Genomic DNA, 23,291 nt, shown 5'->3' with positions numbered 1-23,291 from the left:
GAGAGTCCTCACATCCTGCACCAGAGCCCATTCTTCCTTGTCCTTCTTACACTGACCATCACCACCACGGCAATAAAGATATGCCAGATATTCCAGTCCTTCCATCCCTTTGCCACACTTTATCACACTCATTTTGCCTGATTCTATCATCTGAATAATATTTTGTCACCCCTGCCCCTATCCTCTCTCTATCATAAGCTATTTTCTTTCCTCTCTCCAATTTCCTCTCCTTGCCTTCATGTCACTTAAAAGCTGTCCATTTCTCTTGTTGTTGTTGAGAAATTTCACTGAAATTAACTAATCTGGCCACAAAGAGTGGACTTCACCTGCACTATGTTAGTTTATTTCCAGCTGGTCAAAAGACTGGTGCTGAATAAGCCGTAGTTTGCTATGGTGCTGGACATGGCCCTGCAGGATACACGGCCTGTGGCACCAAAGTAGCTACTTGCTGAGGGAATGGGAGCCCTTTCATTAAAAATGAGGCCAGCCTGGTAAAAAGTTCACTCAATACATAGACGTCTGAATTAGAGAACATGTCTTATGAGGAAAAGTTGATAGAGCCAGGGCATTTTCCTTGAGAGTGAGAAAGGATGAGATGCATCTTGCTAGAATTTAGAACCTAGCACAGTACAGGCCCTTCAGCTCACAGTTTTACGCCGATCTTTTAACCTATTCCAAGATCAATTTAATGTTTCCTCCCACATAGCGCTCCAGTTTGTTTTGTTCATATGCCTGAGTCTTTTAAATGTTCCTAATGTACCTGCCTCTACCAGCAGCCCTGGTAGCATATTCCGTGCATCCATCATCCTCCCTGGAGGAAAAAAAACACTTCAAATTATGCCCCTTGTGTGGTGAACTACATATACCTGTCTGGACATGCCCCCCCACCCAATGACTGCTCCTGTGGCTCCTCCCACTGACCGTGGCTCCTCCCACAGACCCCGGTATAAAGGCGATTGGAGACACAGCCCCGGCCTCAGTCTCCAGAATGCAGCATGGTGGTCAATTGCTGCTTGTTCTTTCTTCCAGCCAATAAAAGTCTATATCTCGCCTCACATCTCCGAGAGTTATTGATGGTGCATCACCTTGTATGAGCCATTTCAGCCCTGGGTAAAAGGCACCAACTGTCCACTGAGTCCACATAAACCTCTTACCACTTTTACACCTCCATCAAGTCACATCTCATCCTCCTTCACTCTAAAGAGAAAAGCCATAGCGTGCTCATCCTTTTCTCATAAGACCCGCTCTCTAATCCAGGCAGCATCTTGGTAAATCCCCTCTGTTCTCTCTCTAAAGCCTCAATCGAAATGGATTGACCTAAACTTAGCACACACTTCAAGTGTGGTCTGACCAGAGTTTGAGATGCATAAGAAGATCAGAGGCATAGAGTGGACAGCCAGGGCCTTTTTCCCAGGGAAGCAATGGTTAATACAAGAGGATGTGCTGTTAAGGTGATTGGCGGAAAGTATAGGGGGGATGTCAGAGGCAGATGTTTTACACAGAGAGTGGCAGGTGCCTGGTATGTACTGGCAGGGGTGGTGGTAAAGGCTGAGATATTAGGGAGATTTAAGAGACTCTTAACAGATGAAAGGAACATGGAGGGTTATGTGGGAGGGAAGGGTTAGATTGATCTTGGAGTAGGTTAACGGGTCAGCACAACACCGAGGGGTGAAGGGCCAGTACTGGTCTGTGTTCTATGACAATGTGGGTTCTACCTCCAGACTCAACACCCTGGAGACATCTGATACAACACATGTAGGTAGCTGTTCCTCTTATTAAAGAAGACCTTAATGATCGTCCCTCGTAATGATAGACTATGAATTGGAATTATAGAGGCCTTTCAGCCCACAATATTGTGCTGACCTATATAAACTTATTCCATGATCAAGTTAACTCTTTCCTCCTACACGGCCATAACCCTCCATTTATCGTACATCCCTGTGCCTCTCTAAGAGGCTTTTAAGTGTCTCTATTATATCAGCCTCTATCACCACACCAGGCAGTGTGCCCCAGTCACTTATCATACTCTGTATTTATAAAAATAAATGCTTCTGCCTTCTCCCAGTAATTCTTCTCCATTCACCTTAAGTAGATGTTCTTTGTATTTTGCCAACGTACAACATGTCAGAAAGGTTAGCAGCTTTCGTCATCCGCCAAACCAGCTGTTTCAGTCCCTTCATAGGCAGCATCTACGGAGAGGAATAAACAGTCAATGTTTCAAGTTGAGACCCTTCTTTAGGGCTGGAAAGGAAGGGGGTAGAAGCCAGAATAAAAGGGTGGGGTGGAAAGGAAGCTGGCAGGTGCTAGATGAAACCAGGTGAAGGGCAAGGTGTGTGGGAGGGGGAGGGGGGTTGAGGTAAGAAGCCAAGAGATGATAGGTGGAAGAAGTAAAAAGCTGAAGATGAAGGAATCTAATTGGCCAGGACAGTGGACCATGGGAGGAAGAGAAGTGATGATGAGGTGAGAAGAAAAATGGTGAGAGGGTAACCAGAATGGGGAATTGAAAATGAGAGAAGAGGGAGGGAGGAAGAGGGAAAAGTTAGAGAAGAGGGAGAAGAGGGAGGAAAAGTTACTGGAAGTTAGAAAAATCAATGTTCATGCCATCAGGTTGCAGGTTTAACAGACAGAATATGAGGTGTTGCTTCCCTTTTGAGGTGTGCTCTATTTGGACAAAGTTAACTTAACAGTCTGCTGAAGGATGCACTGGTAAAATTGACCTAAAGTTAATTTTGAGGTCTGAAATGATAAACAACAACTGTACATTTGCACAGTGCAGCTTCTTAAAGTTCAGTTCCTTCTTAAACATTTACTCTTTCTCATCCCACAGATACAGCCTGACCTCCCGAGTATTTGCAGCATTTTCTGCTTTTGTTCGAGATTTCTAGAACCTGTGGCGTTCTTTGGTTTGTATATTTGCGCAAACGGCCATTTTGTTCTTCACCAGCACGTGCCTCCCCTATTGAAATTGCCCAGTAACTAAACTTCAAACAGGAAAGAAGGGCCCCTCACTGTCCAAACGCACAGCGGCTGAAACCCGGAGCAAAAGCTGACTGCTCGAGGAACTCAGCGGGTCAGGCAGCATCTGTGGAGGCACTGAGAGATTGGGGTGGAGTAACTGTCACCCTATTTACTGCTTTTCTCCGGTGCTGTCTGTAAGGGGTTTCTATGTTCTCCCCATGACTGTGTGGGTTTCCTCCAGGTGCACCCGGTTTCCTCCCACATTCCAAAGAAACACCAGTTAGTAGGTCAACTGGTCATTGTAAATTGTCCTGTGTTGCAGGTGCTGTTAAACAGGTGGGTAGCTGGGGGGTGTGGCTCGTTGGACTGGTAGGGCCTCTTTCGTGTTGTATCTCTAAATAAACAAAGAAGTGATTATCCTGGTGTTGGCCTATTAGAGATGTGCCCCTCTCCCAGCTCCCTGCAGCTTTACAGGCTCCCTTCTCTCCTTTCAGTGATGAGGGATGGTCTCCAACCCGAAACATTCACTCTGTTTCTCTTCCCAACGTCCTGAGTATTCCCAGCATATTCTGTGCAAAAATGAATCAAAATTTAATATAAACATCCCAATTTGCAATTTCCTTTTATTCTGCTGGGTGCTCTCAATGCCAGTGCAGTTATCGACACCAATACTGCCTCCCAGTTATTTATGGAGGTGCATCCTGCCCGGGGGACATCTTGGTGCCCAAAAATTGGACACTGTGCAGTACAATTTCCAATGTGAACCGAGTTCCAGAACTGAACAAAAATATTCCCATCCATCCCATTTATTGACATTGGTAAGTCCACGATTTTATGAGATAGTCCCTGCTGAGCCTGTCCCGGCTGTGATGACTTAGAACTTGTTTCTGCTTTTCAGTCTATCTTGCTGCTTTTGCCAACAGCATCACAAGGCTTAAACTTCATTTGAAGGCTTAGCCTGAAGGTATTAATCCAGACATTCGTGAGAATCCAAGAGTGCGGAAATTTCTATACAACCATAGCTCACCAGCTGATCTTTAAATTATTCCAGTGTAATATTAAAAAATGACTCTATTGCTTCAATTTCCTTTTGGCTGGTGTTTCCATCTTTCATTGGCTTTTTATAAAAGGAACTGTACATCAGTTTAATGTGCCCATCAGAACCATTTTTCCTTTCTTCCTAATCACTAGCATTTATTATTCTAATGCTACAAGGCTATGAAAGCAAGACAAAACAGCATTAGCAGCTCTGCCGATAAGTATGATCTACTCTCATAGATTTCTCAGCATTGCTGCTTTTGAAGTAAGAAGTACTTCCATTTTTCTGTCAGCATGAGAAGGTCGCTGGAGGATCCCGATGTTACTTGAGGATATATGCTGAGTCTGGGAGCTGCGAGTGGGGTGAGGAGGGTAAGGGGATGAGTTGAATTAAGCAAAGGGAGGTCCTGATAACTCCTGATGAAGGGTTTCGGCCCAAGATGTCGTCACTACCTCCTCCCATAGATGCTGTGTGTCCTGCTGAGTTCTGCCAGCATTTTGTGTTTTTATTTATTTCCAGCATCTGCAAATTCACTCGTGTTGCCTTGAAGAAGCAAGTTTAGATTCAGAACTGGCTTGCTCATAGAAGCCAGGCAGTAGAGTTGGAAGGCTGGTATTTTGGCTGAGGGTCTATGATGTCCACAAGGATCAGTACTAGGACCTCTATTGTTTGTAATATATCTCAATGACTTCAATGAAAATGTAGATGTGTGTTTGCAGATGACACCAAAATTGGAAGAGTTGTGGACAGTGCAAAGGACTATCAAAGAATACAATGAAGTAGTAGAGAAGTGGCAGATGGAGTTTAATCCAGGCAAGTGTGAGATATTGCTCCTTCCAACATCAAAAGAAAAGAGAACATAGGACATGGAACAGAACAGTGCAGTGCAGGCCCTTCAGCCCACAATATTGTGCTGACCCTTTAACCTACTCCATGAACAATCTATCCCTTCCTCCTACATAGCCCTCCATTTCTCTTTCATTCATTTGCCTCTCTAAGTGTCTCGTAAATCTCCCTAATGTATCCACATCTACCATCAGTCCTGGCTGTGTGTTCCAGACACCCACCACTCTATGTAATGTTGATACTTTATAAAGCACTGGTGAGGCTTCACTTGGAGTATTGTGAGCAGTTTTGGGCCCTTTGTCTTAGAAAAGAAGTGCTGAAACTGGAGAGGATTAAAAAAGGAGGCTGATGAAAATGATTCCAGGATTGAACAGCTGGAATATGAAGAGTGGTTGATGGCTCTGGGGTATTCACTAGAATTCAGAAGAATGAGGGGTGACCTCATTGAAACCTATCGAATGGTGACTGGCCTTGATAGAGTGGATGTGGAGAGGATGTTTCCTACGGTGGGACAGTCTAAGACCAGAGGGCACAGACTCAGAACAGAAGAGCATCCATTTAGAACAGAGATGAAGAAGAATTTCTTTAGCCAGGGAGCAGTGAATCTGTGGAATTCTTTGCCACAGGCAGCTGTGGCAGCCAAGCCTTTATGCAGAGGTTGATAGATTCTTGATTGCTCAGGACATGAAGGGATACAGGAAGAAGGCAGGAGATTGGGGCTGAGAGGAAAATTGGGGCCATAATGAAATGGCAGAGCAGACTCGATGGGCCAAATAGCCCAATCCCGCTCCTATATCTTATGGTCTTATGCTCTATGTGGAAAAGAAAACTTAGAAGGCCTACAGTTAATGGTAGACTCCTCAATAGCATTGAGGTACAGAGGGATCTTGGGGGCCATGCCCATAGTTGACTGTAAGTGGCTATATAAGTGGATATGGTAAAGAAGTTAAATGACATGCTTGCTTTCATTGGTAAGGGAGCTGAGTTAATCCCTGCAGCATTTGGTCACCCTGTGATCTCTGTCTTGGAGGCTGATGTCAGAATGTTTTTCGAGAGACTGAACTCTTGCAAGGCATCAGGCTCCGATGGTGTACCTGGTAAGGCTCTGAAAACCTGTGCCAACCAACTCTGCTGATCCACAATGGTAGCTGCATTCAGACCTGGAGGATCTTGGCCTGATCTTTCTGATTTGTCTCCTGGTGTCGTGAAACGAGTGAAACAAAGTTGATTTTCTTCTCAACTAAGCCTGAGGTAATATGTCACTATTTAATTCCTATTCTTCTTTGTGCACAATAAAATGCCTCAAAACGTGGGTCACATCAGTCCTATGGTAGTGGATAGATGAGATAAGTGGACGGGGTGGGCTATGGGGGATTGAAAAGCTGATCCTGTCACAACAAGATTTAATGGTCTCTGTGCAGAACAGCAGTAAGGAAAGATTCAAGGGACATCACTCATCTACAGAAATTTGTACTGGAAGCCTCCAAGTGGCACTCCTCAACTCCGCCTCGGTAGGGTGGTTCAGCCAGGCCTATAGATCTGAGCTCAGTTTGTGACCTGGCTTTTTAAGTTGAAAGCACAATTTTCTACTGCATTTTTGCAATTAACTCATCTTGGGACTTATATTGCACCGTGATGATGTTCATCAGAAATCTGAGATGCTTTTGGTACTGAAAAAGTAACCTGAAGAAATCTAAAGGAGCCTTGTAGGTCATGCACATTGAATATCTCAACAGAGGAGTATGGGAGTTAATTCCCGGTATGGCTTCCTCCCTTTAGGAAGTCGACATCTTAATGGCTGGAGGCGTTATGTTAAATATTATTTCCCTATTGGATAACTTGGGGAGCAAAAGTATGTGTTCCTCATGCTTAATTCAGACCAAGAACTGTGAAACGCTGCACAATGTTCAATGATAATGCCATGAAACTGGTTTGGAATTCTTGTTCTTCTGAATGGAATCAAACGTTATGGACAACAGTTTAGCTGTGGAATCATTTGAACTCTGAATAGAAGGGAATTGATTGAAAGGGAAAGAATGGGAATTCCATTCTTAGAAATACAATTCTTGTGCAGAAAATCCTAGGATCGAATCTAATGAAAAACCATAATCAGCTTTGTGGGGCGAGAAGAATAACAGCTTGGTGCAATTATGAAGTGAAGTCCTCAAATTCTTCCTTACTGGGGCTGGTTTATTTTTGGGATAGGAATGAGCTGCTGAAGTGATGGTCAAAGGTCATCTCTATTACCATTTGTGAACAACTAGACTACTCACACTGGTTTTAACTGAAACCAAATTCTTTATCCGATCGTTGTTTGACAACTTCATTAGAATCCAGAAATGAAGTAATGATTGAGCGAATCAAGTTTCTGTCTGGCTTTGCGTAAATAAACAGAACAAATGGTTTTGGCTTTCAGAAGCAAGCGTGTATTTGATTACTTCCAGTCACAGCCAATAAAAGTTTGAGATATAGGTGCTCGTGCAGTGCAAGGTCAGGTCGTGTGGATGTAGCTAGATCCCCCAATGGCAAAATGATGCTGACTAGTTAGTCTGGTTTACTGATGTTGATGGACAGATAAATGTTTGCTGGGCTACCGGAAAAATGCTAGTCACTACCAGCACCTTCATCCTCCCTCCTATTTCCATATGGCAGAATAGAATCTTTTGTGTTCACCTGGGATTGAAGATATTTCCTTAGCTTAAGGTGATGGAAACCAACAGTTTGTGCTCCCGTTGGGAAGCACTGAAGAAAGGCATGCTAACTCCTTATGAGATCAAGACGGTGCAGTGTATGTAGGATGAGAGCAGGTAGCCCAGCCAGCCGATTGTAACTGTCTGATCAATGGGGTTGTTCCATCTCCTTGGGATGTGAGTGTTTTGTAGCAAGCATCCAGGTGGATGTTTCAATAATAATGAGGTAAATGAGCTTGGAAACTCACAAACAGGGGAAAAGAAAGTGAAAATAGCGTCGCTACAAGTTGATGATTTTCGTCCTAATTGTTGACTCATGTCAAGTGAATTTATCAGAATGTGAGAAGAATCTCACTGACCACTTTCATCACTTCAATGGTTAGTTTTGAATTGCTTTCAAGGGACATTTTCTTATCTGCTAGATCTTCAACTAACGGTGCTTCGTTTTACAGTCAGTGTCTTCAACTGATGAAGTTTCTTAAAGAAAATTAACAATCAGCATTCTATATGTCCCAGGGATGCAGTACTGGCTGCAATGTACTTTCACAACATTCCTCCAGGTGGGTAGCTAATTGGGCTAAATGAAAAAAAAGACTCAATAAAAAATTAATGATTAATTTGAACTAGAAGATCTTAAACTCAATGAGTGTATGAATGATTAATCAGCACCCTTCTTAGATTAATTTTTTTCATCTGATTGTTCTTTGAGTATCTGCATACAAGTTGTTTTTAATCTTCTTTGCTCTGATGTCAAGGAGCAACAGGCTCAGGCGTTTCCTGGGGTGGATGACGTTGCTGGGGCTGGAGGCCTCGTTGTTTGGATATATGGTGACTTCCAGGCAGGACACAATAACTATTCTTCTGTTGCCTCTGGAGCTTCAGTCCTGCAACGCGTGTTCTTTGTCCATCACAGGTTCCCTCTCCACAAACCAGCTTATTTGACAGCCTTGGTTTCCATTCAGGCGGGGCACAGTCTGTATGACGAGATAGGTTTGAATCCCACCTCCCAAATACGGGGCACGAGGTTAATCGATGAGGTAGAGCACCTAAAACCCTTTCCCAAAGAAAGTGCCATGAATTAGGGGGAAGGGGAAGCAATCTATTCAAAGAGTTCAGTGAAAAACTTGCTCGTCGTACTAGTTTGCAGAACAACTGTTTTCATGCTCAAATTGTGGCATTTGTGTTCAGATTTGGGGAGCTGATTGTCTAATACAGAGTTTGCGGTCAATGAAATACTTTGTTGCTTCTCCTATAGAAGCATTTCATTTTTCCCAAAGCCCTCTCCCATTCAGATCAAAATTAGAAAAGCAACACAAGTTGACCGGCAGCTAATGCATTTACATTTGCAGGTCCACTCTTGGAGTGGATTAGCTGCCTCTCAGCTCCACAACTTAGCCTGCTCTTAAACATGCTTAAAAACCTGGAATGTTTCTGAATTACAAACAATAGGTGCAGAAGTAGACCATTCAGCCCTTCGAGCCTGCACCGCCATTTTGAGATCATGACTGATCATCTACTATCAATACCCGGTTCCTGCTTTGTCCCCATATCCCTCGATTCCCCTATCCATAAGATACCTATCTAGCTCCTTCTTGAAAGCATCCAGAGAATTGGCCTCTACTGCTTTCTGAGGCAGTGCATTCCAGACCCCCACAACTCTCTGGGAGAAGAAGTTTTTCCTTAACTCTGTCCTAAATGACTTACCCCTTATTCTCAAACCATGCCCTCCGGTATTAGACTCTCCCAGCATCTGGAACATATTTCCTGCCTCTATCTTGTCCGATCCCTTAATAATCTTATATGTTGCAATCAGATGCCCTCTCAATCTCTTCAATTCCAACGTGTAAAAGCCCAGTCTCTCTAACCTCTCTGCGTAAGACAGTCCGGACATCCCAGGAATTAACCTTGTGAATCTACGCTGCACTTCCTCTACAGCCAGGATGTCCTTCCTTAACCCTGGAGACCAAAACTGTACACAATACTCCAGGTGTGGTCTCACCAGGGCCCTGTACAAATGCGAGAGGATTTCCTTGCTCTTGTACTCAATTCCCTTTGTAATAAAGGCCAACATTCCATTAGCCTTCTTCACTGCCTGCTGCACTTGCTCATTCACCTTCAGTGACTGATGAACAAGGACTCCTAGATCTCTTTGTATTTCTCCCTTACCTAACTCTACACCGTTCAGATAATAATCTGCCTTCCTGTTCTTACTTCCAAAGTGGATAACCTCACACTTATTCACAGTAAACATCATCTGCCAAGTATCTGCCCACTCACCCAGCCTATCCAAGTCACCCCAAATTCTCCTAACATCCTCATCACATGTCACACTGCCACCCAGCTTAGTATCACCAACAAACTTGCTGATGTTATTCTCAATGCCTTCATCTAAATCGTTGATGTAAATGGTAAACAGCTGTGGTCCCAATACCGAGCCCTGTGGCACCCCACTAGTCACCACCTGCCATTCCAAAAAACACCCATTCACCGCTACCCTTTGCTTTCTATCTGCCAACCAGTTTTCTATCCATGTCAATATCTTCTCCCCAATGCCATGAGCTCTGATTTTACCCACCAATCTCCTATGTGGGACCTTATCAAATGCCTTCTGAAAATCAAGGTACACTACATCCACTGGATCTCCCTTGTCTAACTTCCTGGTTACATCCTCGAAAAACTCCAGTAGATTAGTTAAGCGTTATTTGCCCTTGGTAAATCCATGCTGGCTCAGCCCAATCCTATCACTGCTATCTAGATATGCCACTATTTCATCTTTAATAATGGACTCTAGCATCTTCCCCACTACTGATGTTAGGCTGACAGGATGATAGTTCTCCGTTTTCTCCCTTCCTCCTTTCTTAAAAAGTGGGATAACATTAGCCATTCTCCAATCCTCAGGAACTGATCCAGAAGCTAAGGAACATTGGAAAATGATTACTAATGCATCCGCAATTTCCAGAGCCACCTCCTTTAGTACCCTAGGATGCAGACCATCTGGACCTGGGGATTTGTTAGCCTTCAGTCCCATCAGTCTACTCATCACCATTTCCTTCCTAATGTCAATCTGTTTCATTTCCTCTGTTACCCTATGTCCTTGGCCCATCCATACATCTGGGAGATTGCTTGCGTCTTCCCTAGCGAAGTCAGATCTAAAGTACTTATTAAATTCTTCTGCCAATTCTCTGTTTCCCATAACAATTTCACCCAATTCATTCTTCAAGGGCCCAACATTGTTCTTAACTATCTTCTTTCTCTTCACATACCTAAAAAACCTTTTGCTATCTTCCTTTATATTCCTGGCTAGCTTGCATTCATACCTCATTTTTTCTCCCCGTATTGCCCTTTTAGTTAAGTTCTGTTGTTCCTTAAAAATTTCCCAATCATCTGTCTTCCCACTCACCTTAGCTCTGTCATACTTCTTTTTTTTAATGCTATGCAATCTCTGACTTCCTTTGTCAACCACTGTGGCCCCTTTCCCCCCTTTGAATCCTTCCTTCTCCGGGGGATGAACTGATTTTGTACCTTGTGCATTATTGTGTATTATTCCCAAGAATACCTGCTATTGCTGTTCCACTGTCTTTTCTGCTATTTAACTTTGGCAGCTCCTCCCTCATGGCTCCATAGTCTCCTTTGTTCAACTGCAACACTGACACCTCCGATCTGCCCTTATCCTTCTCAAATTACAGATAAAAGCTTATCATATTGTGATCACTACCTCCTAATGGCTCCTTTACTTCAAGATCGCTTATCAAATCCTGTTCATAACACAACACTAAATCCAGAATAGCCTTGTCCCTGGTCAGCTCTCGTATAAGCTGTTCCAAGAATGCATCCTGTAGGCACTCTACAAACTCCCTATCCTGTGGTCCAGCACCAAACTGATTCTCCCAGTTCACCTGCATGTTGAAATCTCCCATAACTACTGCAACATTACCTTTGCCACATGCCAATGTTAACTCCCTATTCAACATGCAACCAATATCCATGCTACTATTTGGAGGCCTGTAGACAACACCCATTAGGGTCTTTTTGCCCTTACTGTTCCTCAGTTCTATCCACACGGACTCTACTTCTCCTGATCCTATGTCCCCCCTTGCAATGGACTGAATCTCATTCCTCACCAACAGGGCCACCCCACCCCCTCTGCCCACATTTCTGTCCCTACGATAGCACGTATACCCTTGTACATTCATTTCCCAGGTCTGATCTTGCTGCAGCCATGTCTCCGTTATCCCAATAACATCATAGTTACCCATTCGCACCTGAGCTTCAAGCTCATCTGCCTTATTTCTGACACTTCGTGCATTCAGATATAGAATTTTTAGCCCATTTCTCCTCTCTCTGTTTAAATCGCTGCCTATTGTGCTTAACCCAGCTCCCCGAACTCCCATCGGGCTATACGCCCCTTGAATTTTGTTGTCCTTCCTAAATTTACTTATTCTTTCTCCACATTCAACTCCATGTTCCGTCAGACCATCCCTTTGTACATGTGTCCTCCTTATCACTTGTTCTGCCTCCCCTTTCTCTACTACACGCTTAATATTCCGGAACCGTGTAGTCCCCACCTGTCCTTTATTCTTCATCTCGCAATCCTCTCTCACATTCTGGATCCCTGCCCCCTGCAAATTTAGTTTAACCCCCCCCCCCCCCCAAGCAGCACTAGCAAACTTTCCTGCAAGAATGTTAGTACCACTCCAGTTCAGGTGTAAACCAACCTGTCGGAACAGATCCCACCTTCCCTGAAACAAAGCCCAATTATCTAAAAACCTGAAGCCCTCCCTCCTGCACCATCCTCTCAGCCATGTATTAATCAGTATAATCCTTCTGTTCCTTGCCTCACTCGCACGTGGCACAGGTAGCAATCCTGAGATTGTAACCCTGGAGGTCCTGCCCTTCAGCTTTGCACCTAACTCCCTGAACTCACTACGCAGGACCCCCTCACTCATCCTACCCACGTCAGTTGGTAATTAATGATGAACTAAATTAAATAGCACTTGAAAGCAAATTTTAACAAATAATAAGACTTCAAAGTAATTAGCTGAATATTCTGTAATTTACTTTCTCCAACAAACTAACGGAGAGTATGTGGTTTATGCTTTCTGTGCAAATGTTGAAATCAGAACGGATGTATAGGCTAACATTGCACACTCTGCATGTGATGGGAAATGTCTTGGAAATACTTGTGATTGTACTTCAGTCTATTAAATCATAGCGTATTAACCACATTGTTCTTGGGGAGAAATAAATGGGAAAAAAGGTGAGAAAATTTAGATGGTTGCCAGACCAAAAAGGACAGGTAGACATTCCAACATCACCACACTGTCCCTGCACCAGACTGCCCAGATTTCTGGAGAAAGACTTGAAAGGTAGTGGGTCTGGCTAGTCCATCATGAGTAAAGCACTCCCCACAGAGTGTTGTCACAGGAAAGCAGCACCCATCATCAGGGACCCCCATCACCAGGTCATGCTCTCTTCTCACTGCTGCCATCAGGGAGAAGATACAAGAACCTCAGGACTCACACCACCAGGTTCAAGAACAGCTATTACCCCTCAACCATCAGGTTTTTGAACCAAACGGGATAACTTCACTCAACTTCACTTGCCCCATCATTGAAATGTTCCCACAACCTATGGACTCACTTTCAAGGACTCTTCATCTCATGTTCTCAATATTTATTACTTATTTACTATTATTGTTTCTTTCTTTTTGTATTTGCAAAGTTTGTTTTCTTTTGCGCTCTGGTTGATCGCCCAAGTAGGTGCGGTCTTGCAATGATTCTATTCTAGTTATCATTCTATTATGGATTTATTGAGTATGCCTGCGAGAAAGTGAATCTCAGGGTTGTAGATGGTGAAGTATATGTACTTTGAATAAATGTACTTCGAACTTTGACCAGGTGAGAATGTTCTAACAAAATTGGTTCACTCATTTTGTATGGGTGGAAAGGTGTTAAGTGTGTGGTCAGGTAAAGAATATTTTAATGATAAAATAAAAACATTCACACACAGATAGTACTCATCAATTGTACCATTTTTGTGCACTTTATGGAGAACTGTGCCAATGCCTGTTTATTATATGCTTGCCTTTCTGGGGAAGAAGAATTTTTTGTTTCTCTCCTGACTGTCAATTTCCCAGTTGCCAACCAGACATCAATTAAAGACCTGTCTTCATTGATGTGTTCAAACTGGAAACATCACTGAGGTCTTAAAGCTCTGCCCCATTTACCCATCTGTCACTAAAGTCAGTGTTGTGTTTCCATGGCACCAACAGGCAAGTGAGTAAAATAGAAAATAGATTTTGCTGTATATATTCCAGAACTTAACAGGCTGCACACCACACTTGAGGTTATGCTGCTATGTAATTTACGCAGGGTGACTGCGTATTTTCACACATCAAGATCCCATACAAAATACCGGGTAAATGTTCAACTAATCTGCGCACTGAAGGTTGGAGGATGAAAACTAGAATAAACAATTTTGATCACCCCTGCCCCCTCATCCCTTTAAAGTATGTCACTTTGACCACAATTTAACACCTCTTCCAAAAAGGTAGCACGTCCAAAGATGCAGCATAGGTACCGCAGTGACAACTTACACTTTGGACTTATGCCTTCAGTCGTCAGTGGCACTGCATTTCGTTCCAATCCTGTTGTTGTTGATGAGGAAATAAGCAGAATTTCTGGCAGCATCTGAACTAAACACAAGAGCAAGACTGCTCAAGATATTCATAACTTCATTTTCAGAAAAAAATATGCAGCCAAAAAGCTGCAGGACGTGGGTTCCACAGTTTCAATGCAGTTTTCTGCTCTGGGATTTGAAGCCCAGAACTATAATTTTTGTGACACTAATCTTCCAGTCATCTGATCTATCTTGTTGTTGAAAGTGCATTAAATTGACTTCATACGTCAGGCTGACAAGTAGTGGGCGGCTTTCTCAACTGCAGAAGAATCTAATTTCTGGGACTAGTTTTTAAATGATTCTCATCAGCTTTGGAAATAAAAGGTTAAAATTTGGAAAGAATTTGATCAAAAGTTAATTATTCTTTCAGCCCTTGTGCTTTAATTTATACTATATCAGCTTTAGGATGAATTTACAGTTTGTTTTCAAAGTATCTTTATTTGTCTTCACAGTAGAAAATGCTAAAGGAAACTAACAATTGGAAGAAGCAAAAAGAAAAACAAGAAATTTGAAATAAATTAAGCCATTGGAACAGAAATATTATGCAAACAACAGCCAGCCACCTAGGATCTGAGGGTTGGCGCTGGAGATGGTGGATGCATTAATGGCATCTTTCAAAACTCCTAAGATTCTGGAATGCTTCTCAAGATTTTGCAAAAGACCAATTGTAACATATTTTCTATATAAAAAAACACAGGGAGGGAGGAAATGGGAAAAACCGTGAGGAGAGACCACTTAATTAAAGAGGGGACAACCTTATCAATTACACTTGAGAGTAAAAACTTCTACAGAGGGAAATCGAATGATCTTGAAATCACTTGTCACAAGGTCCATTGTGATTATCAAAGGTGTGTTGTTTTACACCGGTGAGAAATAAGCTGAGGAATATTGTAAGAAAGTTCTGCACCAATCAAGGAAAATCGCATTTTTTTTTAGCTTATCTCCGGCCCAGCCTGAATGTCTTTAGACCTATCATAGCACACATACTGTATCTAACTAGGTTAATAATTAGACATATAGCTAACTGATCAAAGCTCTATCCTGTCTCATGGTATTTATCACTTACCATTGTCCAAGGGCCTGTACAATGACTCCCAATGTTCATTCTCCTCTCGTTAACCATTGGACTGATAAGAGTGGACCTCTCTAGTAGTCTGGTCCTGAAGTAACTCAGAAATGCATCCAATTCACATCTTCCTACTTGGCATCCTAGCATATGACTGTAACAATATGTGCTCTGTAGCAACCTCTGCTATGGCCTACCCTTGCAATTACATTCCTGTATCTTTGCAACTGTTTTTCTTTCATTGCCATGTGCAGAAACTGTTATATCTAATAAAATAAATGATAAATTAAAAAGTGAGATCTAGGGTGGAAACTACTACCAGAGTCAATAAGGAATAATGATTTTATTTGCTCATTTGATATTCATTCATCCATGATTTTGTTGACAGGGTGTTAGCGTTTATTTTTAAATGACCTCGATGATTACAGGAGTTCTGTTTTCATGCTTGAAGTATATCTGATCTTCATGCAACAGAGAAATTTTGTTTCTCTGGTCTTCTTTTATAGGCTCTATAATGAGTCAACCTATAACTGGGGGAATGATGACCTCCTCCTGTTAGACTGTTTGTGGTAACTTATTTCATATTCTTTCTACTTCTCTTCTAATATTTATATCTGTCCACTTTTAATGCTACCGTGACATTGTAATTTCCTTTGGGATCAATAGAGTATCTATCTATCTACCTATCTTTGACTGAAGTTCACCATAGAGAAGGTGTTACCTCAACTTGCTCTTTCACGTCAAGGTGCCTTCTGGTTTTACAGCCAATGATCTAACTTTTGGGATCTACTTGGCGGAAATGTTAAACCTCTAGCCATTAAAAATAGACATTGATATTGGCTATTACCAGATCAGTAAATTTTAGCTTAAGGCAGAGCTAACGGGAGGAGAATCATGAGATCTACAGCATACTCAATCAGTCTACACACCATCAAAATCTTCTTCATCCAACCTATTTTAATGCTCCCTGTCTTCCTTCCTACGGACTGGACTTCCAGTTCCCCTTTCCTTCAGGTAATCATTTATCTGGGAGACTCTTTGCTTTCTGGCTTCTTGGCTTACACTGACCCTGTTGAAATGAGGACCAAAGTCCAGTATTCTAGATCGTAAACATTGAGAGGTTATTCCTGCTTTTCTTGGTCAAAGATAGATGCACACAAATTTCTATGCTCCCCTGTGATTTGTTCACTTTAAGGGCATGATTACAGATCAGAATAAATTGTTTGCAAAATGTCAAAAGGAATCTTTGGGAATCTAATGCGAAAACCTCAATTATTTTTGAACTTTCAGAATGTTCAGTTATGAATCCAACAGGCCTATGTACCTCATTGACCTTTATCAGCAAGTAAGATTTTCTCCACCAGTTGGAAATTTAATTTAATAGTAAATCAGCAAAGTTCATGAGCTAATGAGGATTAAAGAGTGGGCGAAGATGATAAAGTTCAAACTGAAAGCAGGAAATTTCACTGTGAATGCTACCTAGAAGAAACATCTTATAGAAAATACTTTCCTCATGACTAGATAAAAATCTCTGCACAGGCATTCTTAGATGTTTTAATCATTCCTACTGTGCAAAGAACATGTGTCAGGTATTCAATCAGAGAGTCATTGATCACTACAGCTCCAAAACAGACACTTCAGCACATCTACTCGATATTGAACTGTAGTTCTGCCTAGTCCCATTGACCCACACCTGGACCATTGCCCTCCATATCCTTCTCATCCATGTACCTATCCAAACTTCTTGAGTCTGCTCTTCCATGCCATCATGAATGATTTAATTTCACTCTCAACCCCATGATCTTTCTCACCTTCTCCCCTTTGACACCCTTGCTAATCAGGATCCTGTCGGCATTTGCTTTGAATATGCCCAGTGACGATTCATTAATTAAATTTGAAGAAACTTGGGGACCGTTCATTCAACACTTTCATATGAATTAATTTGGCCTCTTCCAGACCTTTTCTCTTTTTATTCTTGTTCTGGTATGGAGTTCCGGAGTTTTTGACACTATCATATACATATAAACTATTATTATTGCCCATGTTAGTCTAGGTTTATTATTTTTTAATATACATTTTTTCTTGCATTTTTATATAGTTTTTTCTTTTGATGACTATTCTTACTCTTTTTCATGTATAATCAGTATAAGTTTGATTGATTATTGTACGATTTTTTTTGCTGATATTTTAATAAGATATTGTTATCTTATTACTAATTTAACTTCAAGTCTAGTGTATTTATAACCTATTAATATAATATTATGTTAAGTTTTTTTTATATATGAAATTTAATGAAAAAAAAATATGCCCAGTGACTTGGCCTTCACAGTCACCTGTGGCATTGAATTGCACAGATTCACCTGTCATCCCTTTTCTAAAGGGGTGTCTATTCTGAGACTCATTATATAGCTTAAATAACTATTACGTTTACATTTACATCTGGTCGCCTCACTATAGGAAGGATGTGGAAACCATAGAAAGGGTGCAGAGGAGATATATAAGAACATTGCCTGGATTGGGGAGCACGCCTTATGAGAATAGGTTGAGTGAACTATTGGACTGACGGAGGATGAGAGGTGACCTGATAGAGGTGTACAAGATGATGAGAGGCATTGATCGTGTGGATAGTCAGAGGCTTTTTCCTAGGGCTGAAACGGCTAACACAAGAGGGCGTAGTTTGAAGGTGCGTGGAAGTAGGTGCAGAGGAGATATCAGGGGTTTTTAAGCAGAGAGTGGTGAGTGTGTGGAATGGGCTGTCAGTGATGGTGGAAGAGGCAGATGTGATAGGGTCTTTAAAGAGACTCCTGGATAGGTATATGGAGCTCTGAAAAATAGAGGGCTATGGATAACCCTAGGTATTTTTTTTAGGTAAGGGCATGTTCGGCACAGCTTTGTGGGCCAAAGGGCCTGTATTGTGCTGTAGGTTTTCCGTGTTTCTATGTTTCTAAATCTCGTAATTGAACCCACATCAACCACTTCTGCTAGCGGCTTCTGAGTTCCCCTTAAATATTTCACCTTTTAGCCTTAACCAATGACATCTAGTTCTAGTCTTACTCAACCTCTGTTGAAAAAGCCTGCTTGCATTTATCCGATGTATGTTCCTCATAATTTTGTGTATCTCTGTGAAATCTACCCCCCTTCTCCTATGCTCTAGGGAATAAAGTCTTAATCTAATTAAACTTCCCCTGTAACTCAGGTCTGAGGGGTTGGCTTGGCTGAGGAATTCCTGAGGTAAATGTCTGAACCAGCCACTGCTGTGGCCTTTCACAACTGAATTTTGCATAGTAGGCTCTTCATTTCCACATATCACCTACATATTAAACACATAATATTGATAAGGTAGAGAACAGCAAATGATTAAACGAGTGAAGTGTAAATGAAACTGTCATGATGAGAGAAACTGGGGAAGTTGCTATGAGGTTTTGGCAAAAAGAACAATGTGACAATGATCTTTTTTACTTACACTAGCTGGCAGTTACTTATCACTTAACGCTGCTGCTATTCCTTAAATAGTGCTGTGAACCTTTTTTACACCTGTGATGTTATATATTACATTCCAACGTTACCCTGATGCAGTAATATGGAAAAACACAGAGACACAGAAACTGACAGGAGCAGCTTGCTTACTTGGCTCAAGATCCATGGTAAGACATACGTCTTAAACTTACTGTTCATCAAATACATCCTCCATCTGAAAGCTAGATGAGGACAACATTTGATGCCTTTGAAAGGTGACTCCTCCTAAGTGTAGTATTCTCTTAAGACTTTTGACCTGGATAAGTTGCTGAAAGCTGTCAGTGGTGAAAGGTCAACACCAGCAAGAAATGGATTTTTACATATTAAGCCATGCTACCATTACAATTCATTGAAAAGATTGTTGTATTATTCAAGGAAATAACCTTTCCTCCAAATAACAATTCCTCCAGAAGTTTATGGAGCTTGACCTCCATGTAACCTTGATTGGAGCAATAATCCCATCCGGGCTGACAACATGAACAAAAGAGCTTCTGCAAATGCCACTGTCCAAGTAAAGATTTCACAAGGAAAAAAAATTTAAAATGGGTAAAGGTTATGAACAAAGATTTAATGGAACTGGAAGGGAAATCAGAGATGTTTATTATGAAAATTAAAGCCTCTAATAATGAACAGGGGATACAAAGCAGAGAATTAAACAACACTGACACAAGTCATTATGTATTTTCTTCTTTCTCGTCCACAAGCCGTGGATGTCACTAGCATTTGTAGCCCACCAGAAGTGTCGGAAACTGAGGCATTCATTAGACCACCTTAGAGAGCAATTTAATGTAACCACTTTTCTTTGGGTCTGAGTCATATATGGACCAGACGAAAGAAAGATTGCAGAACATCCTCCAGTAACAGGAGGATGTTCTGTGAAGTTGCTGAGTTTCCTAAACAAATCAGTAGTTGCACTATTATTACTAACACTAGCTTTTTACTTAGCTAACTGCATTTAAATCCCTGAGGCTACATGGCACAGTAATGTAGCAGTTAGTGCAATTCAATTACGGCTTCAGTGATCCAGGTTCAATACCACACTGTCTGTAAGGAGTTTGTCCCATGTTACCATGCTCTATCTCTAAAAATAAAAAAATGGTCTAACTGCCATTGAGCTATTAGAATGTTAATGGATATTTTATACACTGTTTTAAAAATAAATTTTTGGATCAAGTTCAGTCAACCAAAACCAAAAAGCAAATCGCTAGCTGTGCATCAGAATTCAGTTCCTGAATGGCTGGGCAAAACAACCATCCACCTCCCTTCTTTTTCTATTTCCCCTCTCTCACCTGAGTATCAGCTCCCCCTGCATCCCCTCCTCCTTCCCTTTCTCCTTTGGTCCACTTCTCTCCTATCAGACTCCTTCCTCTCCGGCCACCTGGCTTCACCTATCACCTTCTAGTTCTCCTCCTTCTCTCACACCAACCCTGTCCTTTCATTCTGGCATCTTTTCCCTTCCTTTCCATTCCTGAAGAAGGGTCTCGGCCCAAAATGTTGACTGTTTTTTTTCTCGTTTCCATAGATACTGTCTGACCTGCTGAGTTCCTCCAGCATTTTCTGTGTGTTGTTTTGGACTTCCAGAATCTGGAGTCTTTATCGTGTTAACCATTTACAAGCTGGATGGAGTATGTTACGGAATTTAATATGGTAAAATATCTACTAACCTAACACGCCCAGCTTTGGTGCATGAGCTCCAAATACATGCAAATACTTGGGTGCATTGACATTCCTTGCTGTTTCAAGCAGCCCGCGATCTCTCCACTCATTGCCTTGGAATAACCCATCATCGTACGCAAGGATGGACTGTAGCAGTTCTGGGGGGCAATTTACCAATGGCTCCTCAATAAGTACAGGTTTTGTAGCAATGTCCACATATAGTAAGTGTATTTAAAGTGAAAGGTGATATGCTGACTGACATAATAAGATCAAACTGATGGAAGAAGTGGTGTGGTGATCTGGGCCACATACAGTAAGACATAGAAGTAAAATTAGGCCATTTGGACCATTGAGACTGCTGTGCCATTCCATCATGGCTGATTATTATCCCTCTCAACCCCATTCTCCCATAACCATTGATGCCCTTACTAATCAAGAAGCTAGCGACATCACTTTAAATATACCTGGTGACTTGGCCTCCACAACCCTCTGGCTGAAGGAATTCCTCCTTATCTCTGTTCTAAAGATGTGTTCTTGTAATCTGAGGCTGTGCCTCTGGTTCTAGACTCCGCCATTATAGGAAACCCCCTCTCCATGTCCACTCTGTGTAAGTTTTTCAAGATTCGATTGGTTTCAATGAGATCGCCCCCTCGTTCTTCTACACTCCATCAAGTACAGGCCCAAGGCCTTCAAACACTCCTCTCACATTAACCCTTTCACTCCCAGGATCATTCTTGTGAACCCTCTCTGTACCCTCTCCAACGCCAGCACATCCTTTCTTAGATAAGGGGCCCAAAACTGTTTGCAACACTCAAAGTGGGGTCTGGCCAATGCCTTATAAAGCCTCAGCATTACACCGTCCTTTGCTTTCTCATTGTAACTGACAACAAATCAGTGATACCACCTAAAGTTGGCAAAAAGAAACAGTCCTAGTTAGCTCTTTCACTGCTTACACCCACAGTCCTATTCTGCTCTGGGCAAAGAGGATCCTACTGAATGGCCCCGTGATTTTAAGTTTATGACCCCTCATTTCAGTGTCTGCTCTTTGGCGACTTCTCTGCTGTAGTGCTGAATTGGTTGTTGCCCTGGTAATTAACTCTTCCCGGGTCATTCACTCCCTGCAAGCAGCACAGAAACAGCCACTCATTGCAAATAAGAAAAGATTTTAACCCGGAGAACAGTGCCTATGTTCAGCATAGCACTGTTTTATAGCAGTTATGGGAGCATTAAGCAAGATGCAGTGACACAGCTGGCTAAACTGCTGGCATATTGTTGCATAAATTATGCAAAGTGATGAACTCAGCTCCCTGAGGCAGAAGGCAGTGACACCCACGCCCGGTGTCTTCCAATAGATAAGGCCACAGAGTAATGAGATGCAATCGATTAGAGGCCACTGGTATATCAAGCCACCAGCAGTTAAAGGAGAGTTAAAGAACTCAGAGGCATTAGCAAAAGGCTTTCAAAATAGCAGCATCATCAGTTTTGATTATATTTCAATGAAGTTTCTGAAAAAGTAATTTCCAAAGAGACATCGTAAGAACTTATTGTCTAATGTGCATTCACAGCTGCAGTGCGCTTATTTTAGACAGAGTATTTTCTTCAATAATGTTTATTCTCTAGCTTTTATGCGACTCAAACTCAATTTTTCCACAATGCATTTCAAAAACTGTGCTGAAAGCTGCATTTTGGTGCAGCTAACTTCATGAGCATCAGTACCTGTCATCAATGCATACTGGCATCGGGCTGAGGAAACACTTCGAAGCTGACGACGAAATCAGCCTGAGGAGCTCCAGCATTGCGTCTACAAACTGGGAAGGCATTGCACTCGGTAGATGCGCCTGGAGGGAGCTGGGCTACACGAGAACGAACTCCGCTGTGCCGCAGAGAGCAAGTGGCAGCTGTTAAAGGAGAGCCTGAGAAACCGGAAGACCCAGCCACCACCTACTCTTGCCCACACTGCACCAGAATAGGTGGATCCCGGATCGGCCCCTAGGGCCGGCTGAGGACCCATCAATAGATAAACCCTCAGGAAAACATTACACTCAAAGCAAGTAATTGCTTTGCTTCTGTCAGCACTGGCACTTCTGCTGGTATTGGTATATTTACACACATTTTATTCCATATTCAGGCTTCTCACTTATTTTCGGATATATCTCTAGTTCTTTGTAATTGTTGAATATTTGTATGTCACACCAACACACCACAGCAAATTCCTAATACATGTAGTATGTAGTGAATAAGGTTGATTCTTGCTCTTTGATCAATGCTTCAGTGGCTCAATGGGTTAACTTAACATCAGAGAATGTATACAGTATACAACCTGAAATTCTTACTCTTCTCAGACATCCACGAAACAGAAAATCCCCAGGAATGAATGACAGAAACGTCAGCGCCCCGAAGACCCATCCCCCATGCTCAAGCAGCAACAGATCCTCCCCACCCGCTTCCCCCCCCCAGTTGCTCGGCAAAAGCACAAGCCCCCTCCCCATTCACGCGAGCAATAGCAAAGCCTCCAAAGAGATCTTGATCAAGAGTCCATCAGTCTGTAACCCCACACTTCGGTATCTCAGACATGCTCTCTCACTAGTCAGGCAGGAAGACAGGTCACTCCTGCAACAAAGGAGAGTGGGAGACCGGAAACTTGCTGTTTCAATGTTACAAACTGGCATGTCACTTCGTCAAGCGCCCCCCCCCCCCCCCCCCCCCGGCTCGAGGATCAAGAGGTTCTTACCCTCCATTCAGATTGATAGAGAGAGATAGAGAGGGAGGGGGAGAGAGAGAGATAGGGAGGAGGAGAGAAAGAGATAGAGAGGGAGGGGGTGTTAGGGAGAGAGAGAGGAGA

This window comes from Hypanus sabinus, chromosome 9, assembly GCF_030144855.1.
Source record: "Hypanus sabinus isolate sHypSab1 chromosome 9, sHypSab1.hap1, whole genome shotgun sequence".
In the NCBI taxonomy this organism is placed as follows: Eukaryota; Metazoa; Chordata; class Chondrichthyes; order Myliobatiformes; family Dasyatidae; genus Hypanus; species Hypanus sabinus.
Note: the sequence above shows the minus strand (reverse complement) of the source record.